Genomic DNA, 6,133 nt, shown 5'->3' with positions numbered 1-6,133 from the left:
CTGGAGACTGGCAAGGGGGTCTGGAGGATTCGTTAGATTTTAACACTCCGAGCCTGGGGGAGTTTGAAGGGGTGGGAGGTAAAGCCCTCTACAACCTCTGCGTTAAGGTTAGGAACATTAGGAGCGAAGGCACATCAGTGGCAGGGGGTATGTGGGGCAGAGAGTATGGTGGGTTTTAGATGGAGGGGGCTCTACAAACCCCCAGTACCAAAGAGGTCAGGGGACCTCCAGTGGAGGGTTCTTCATGGAGCCCTGGCCACTAACAGCTGGTTGGCACGGGTTGAACCGGGATTCGGGCCGGGTGTCCTTTCTGTGTAATGAAAGAAATTGATTCATGTGCTTTCTGTGTGCACCAGGTTAATGCCATTAATGTCTCTGTTGGAATGTCTGTGTGAGAGGTTGGGGGTGGTTTTTACTGTTGGGATGTTTATAATGAGATACAGGTATTCGATTAAGGAGAAGGCCGAATGTGTTTTGTTGATTTTTTGCTCAGGCGAAGTTGGCTATTTGGCTAACAAGGAGGAACAGGGTCAAAGGTGGAGGGATAACAGACCCTTTACTATTGTTTAATGGGATGGTCTCTGCAAAGCTTAGGTTTGAGTTTGAGTACTATAGAATGATAAAAAGTGTGCAGATGTTTCAGGAGATATGGTGTGTTGGGGGGGCTGTCTGTATAGCTGGGGAATATGTTTTTGATATACGGTTGTAGAAGTGAGTATTATTTGGGGTATTGTGATGTTGGTTTACATCATGTGGTAGATGGAAAGGTGAGTATGGTACATGTATGCAGTACAGGATAAATTTTACTGTTTTATTTTTAAGGGGGTGAGTTTTTTTTTATGAAATGAGAAAGTTTCAGTAAAGAAAGACAAAAGTCTCTCTCTCTCGTATATATATATCAGAGGAGGAAGTGAAATATAAAAAAGTTATAATTTTTAGATAAAACTATACTAAATATATTCATATGTCACCAAATAATTGATTAAAATACATTGTTTTGCAATGAAAGTCTACTGTAACTTCAACAGCACTGTCTGGGGGTAGCACCATGGTGTAGCCGGAGGACAGTTAGCTTCTGTCCTCCTCTGGCTACATTGACTTCAATACAAAACCTAGGAGGCTCGTAGGCCCCACCCCCTTCCATAGACCAACATGGTAAATAGTGTAATTTAAATTTTTTGCCTTGCTATCTCCAGTAGTTAGCTACCAGCACGAGGGTGCAGTTTTCTCCGCCAGAATGGTAGAGTAGCCAACGCTGCCAAAAATGTTGGACTTTTTGTTGAAGGAACCCCTTTTGTTCTCTGGGATGCACGGAAAAAGTGCAAATTAAAAGCGTCGGTCAAACTCACCATGAGATCAGTTTCATGAAGATTGAAAAGGTAAGGGCATTCAATACCAACTGGTATCAAAGTACTGTATATCTGGTTAACATCAGGCCGTCTGTATTGCTGGCCTTACCTGCTTTTTGGAAAGTCTGAGCCTTGGTCGAAAGCTGGGTACAGTAACCTGAATAACATCCATCATTCAGCTAAATGAAAAAACAATAATTTTCTTTTAGAAGAGAGGGAAAGTTCCGTTAATTAACAAGGGCAACTACAAGGAGCTTGCTGAGGTAATTACAAGTTACGATGCTTTACTTGCTGAATATATCAAACTTTTGACTGTCTTTTCTGGGATGTCGTAAATAATTCAGAATGATTTGAAAGCTTCCATCTCATAATCCATTAAAAGTTAGATTCAAAAGAGAGGTTGACGCAGAGCATTTCGTACAAAGGGAGTTCACATACCACTGTAAAGCCCAGCTCATTGGCTATCGAGCTATGTTTCAAAACAATAGGTGATCATTGGACCAAGACATTGTCAATCAAGTAAACACCATTGGTGCATAATGATGGCCAATACGCAATGTAGAATGATGAAACAAGTTTTGCTGCCATCTAGAGTGTCTGAGGATTGCACAGGAACTGAACTTGACCGGGTTAAGTTTTGGCGATTAGATTTCATAAATTGTTCTGTTGCAAGTTGAAAGAGTCAGAATTCATGCAAACCGCTGTATACAACATGGATCATGTTAGGATATAAAAATGGTTGTTATTAGACAAAAATGTGCTACATTTTATCTCTTTAAGCTTTCTGACAATATAAGATATGTCTATGTCCCGAGAAAGTTAGTTGTTGTTTACAATGCCTTTCTAATCAAATATCGCATATTGAGGAACAACTGTCACGATTTCAGGACGCTGATCCAGTAGAGGTTTTAAAGGTACAACTACAGAATTATTTACATGAGCCAAGTGATAACTGAGCAAAAGACATACACCAATAGTAGTTTGAAAGAAAGAACAGCATTTTAAAATTAAAACAACTAAAACTAACTATCAAACCCAATTCAGAAATATTGCCTTTTGGAGTGAAATTTGGAGATGGCGGTGGGAGTCCTTCGTCCAAAGTTTGTTGAATGCATGCACTGAAGAAATTATAAAACACAAAAACGAAAACAATTACCGAAATCTATTTATATTTTGGCATCTGAAAAGGTCAAAATGTAGTTATTATTGTTACAAAACAAATGCTCGGTGAAAAATACACGAATTTGCCTAATTTTGACAGCCCAGCGTTGGGTCAATATTGGTCAAACACAGCATTGGGTTGATTCAACCCAGCGGGTTTGGGTTGTGCTTCTAACCCAGCGCCTTGGATTGAGCACTTGACCCAACTACTGGGTAAATTAGACCATATTGCTGGGTTAAAACAACTCAGTGTGTTGGGTTGTGACATAAGATTGGGGGATTGACCCAGTAGCTGGGTAATTTAAGTAATACTTTGGTTATTTTCAGTGTCATCCAAATTTCAATTTTGCTTGCATATTTTTGCGTTTCCACCATCCCAATCCCTCCCTTTCCCACACACACAATAATGACACAATGTTGAATTTTGATTTAATAATTTCTATTGTCTATATTTCAGAACATGAATTGTCCACAATGTACAAGACTATACAATTTATGTTTACGCTAGCATCCCACCTGGCCAACATCCAGTGAAATTGCAAAGTGCCAAATTCAAAAACAGAAATACTCACTATAAAAATTCATGAAACATACAAGTGTTATACATCGGTTTAAAGATTAACTTCTTGTTAATCCAACCACGGTGTCAGATTTCAAAAAGGCTTTACGGCGAAAGCATACCATGCGATTATTTGAGAACAGTGTCTAGCAGAATAATCATTACAAACAGTTACCAGCCAAGTAGAGGAGTTACACAAGTCAGAAATAGAGATAAAATGAATCACTTACCTTTGATGATCTTCATATGGTTGCACTCTCAAGACTCCCATTTACTCAATACATGTTTGTCTTGTTCGATAAAGTCCCTCTTTTATATCCAAAAACCTCCGTTTTGTTCGCGCATTTTGTTCAGTAATCCACAGGCTCAAACGCCGTCACACGAAAAATCCAAATAGTATCCGTAAAGTTCGTAGAAACATGTCAAACAATGTTAATAACAATCCTCAGGTTGTTTTTAGCCTAAATAATCGATAATATTTCAACCGGACAATAACGTCGTCAATATAAAAGGTAAACAAGAAAGGCGCACTCTCGGTCGTGCGCATGAAAAATCTCTGGGACACTGTAAGGTCCACTCATTCAGAGTGGTCTTACTCTCTAATTTTCCAGAATACAAGCCTGAAACAATTTCTAAAGACTGTTGACATCTGGTGGAAGCCATAGGAAGTGCAATTTGAGTCCTAAGTCAATGGATACTGTAATGGCATTACAAACATAAAAAAATCCCACTTCCTGGATGGATTTTTCTCAGGTTTTCACCTGCCAAATCAGTTCTGTTATACTCACAGACATTATTTAAACAGTTTCGGAAACTTCGGAGTGATTTCTATCCAACTCTACCAATTATATGCATATCCTAGCTTTTGGGCCTGAGTAGCAGGCAGTTTACTTTGGGCACGCTTTTCATCCAGAGGTGAAAATAGTGCCCCCTACCCGAGTGAAGTTAAGTAATGACTGTATTTCATTCATAAAGCACTTTTCACAAGCCCCAAAATGTAGCATTTGTATTTAAAATAAGTTGTGATAGAATGAAAGCGTACCAGAACGCGCTTCGGTAGTTGAACTAAAAGCAAACGAGCCACATACCGTACTGTAGGCAAAAAGCAGGCACACATGCATTAAAAAACAAACTAAAAGTTCATTTAACAGAGCTATAAATAGTGCCTTAAGAGGATTGAAATGCATCAATTCACAGGAACACATCAGCCAGAGGGCTGTCACTTCTCACACAACATACAAGAGCAAATACTTATCCACTATTGTTCAGTAGAAAAAAAGACATCTTCACAACAGTCTTAATGCAAGGGGATTATGTTCCTGGCAGCTATACACCATGGTCTGTAATAATTCCCATGTTGGTGCACAAAGAATGGGAAAGTTAAACCGACGGTCTGTGTTGGCGTTTTTGTTGAGCAGGCATTTCAATGCCATGGCAGGGTATCACATCTGCTGCAGAAGCAGTTGAGCTTATTTCTCGAGTTAGTTGTTCGAATGGAGCTAGAAGTGTTCATGTTTCCAAGTATGTTCTCAAATGCCATTGAAATGGCAGCAGCGGTATGAGAACCAGCACATTCTTGAGCATGCAATATGGCTTTCCTCTGTACGATATCCTCATCGACCCACTGTGCTGTCAGACTCATAATGCTCATGGGGCTGACATTGCTGGTCCAAATGTCAGCCGTGAAGCTAATAGCAGTGACGCCCATAGCAAGTAGCTCATGAATGTGAGTTTCAACAATACTGTGAAACTCCGGAAGGGCAACATCTGAAAAATAGCGCCTACTTATTAGTGTGTACCAGTGCTCGACCAGTCGGCGAAAGCCAAAATCATCTACGACAGAGAACGGTTGATTGTCAATGGCAATGAATTCCATGATCTTGGCATTAATGGATTTTGCCTTTGAGTTGTCTCGCTGAAATATTCTTACTCTTTCAAATGACTGCTCGACTTCTTGACTGCTCTATCCACACAGCAAACAATGTAGGCTAGGTTAAGAATGCTGTGTTGCACGTATAGCGCTATATTTTTTGTGGCATCATTACGTCATCCACTTCCGTTATATAGGTATGCATGTCAGTTTGACATCAGTTTGGCACATTGGCTTAAACTAGACATCAGGCCGATGCCGAGGTTTGCATTTTTAGCTAATATCGCCCGATTCCGATATGCTTACCTCTATATTGAGCATCCCAACCAACAACCCAACCTTGCTGTTTTTACAGAAAACAACCCAACTATTGACCCAATGCCTGCATCCCAGCAATTTGGTCATCCAAACAAGTCTAACTTACATCTCAAAGTCATGCACGCAAGAAGCCTTTGTCTGTCTGGTGCACACATATTTCTCTGTCCTCAGTTTGATTGAAGGCCTCAATCTGTACTTTTGCCTTGTAACTTATTGCTTCTAGAAAGAGAGAAGGAACACCACATGATCAAGATGAGCAAGCTACTACTTTAAAGCCATGAAAGATCTAATTGTTACAAATAATGAATGTATGGGCTACATTTATATGAATAATGCATATATTTTTCTTACCTTATCAATTTTGAAGGCGATAAACTCATTTATCATTAAAATAAAGTATTATGAGTGCACCACAAAAATATTTCCAAGTTATTGATGGGTCCTCCGGGTTGTTGATGCATTCCAGGGTGTTTGTGGATACTTCCCCTACGGGAAGTTTTGCTTTGATGTCAAGTCAACTCATAATGTTGCTAACTAGCTACCTTAGCTGTTGTGTTAGCTAACATACTACTGAACTGTGAAACTAGCATATTGAAATGCAGTTTTGAGATTTAAAGAGAGCAACATATTCACCTAAAATATAAGTGTTTAGGCAAATCATTAGTTAGCTAGCTATCACATGAAAAATATGATAAATAACATTAGCTAGCTAAGTGCTAGCCAGTCAGTCAGTAGCACTGACAGGTTGAAACTGCTATCAACAAAATGTGTTTAACTCTATCCAATAAAGAATGACATTGCTAACTGGGCATCAAAATTTGTTAAAGTTTATTAAGACATTTTATTAATAAGTTAAACACTCACCAGACAACATTG

This window comes from Oncorhynchus mykiss, chromosome 5 (genome assembly GCF_057628025.1).
Source record: "Oncorhynchus mykiss isolate SJ-2025 chromosome 5, ASM5762802v1, whole genome shotgun sequence".
NCBI lineage: Eukaryota > Metazoa > Chordata > Actinopteri > Salmoniformes > Salmonidae > Oncorhynchus > Oncorhynchus mykiss.
Note: the sequence above shows the minus strand (reverse complement) of the source record.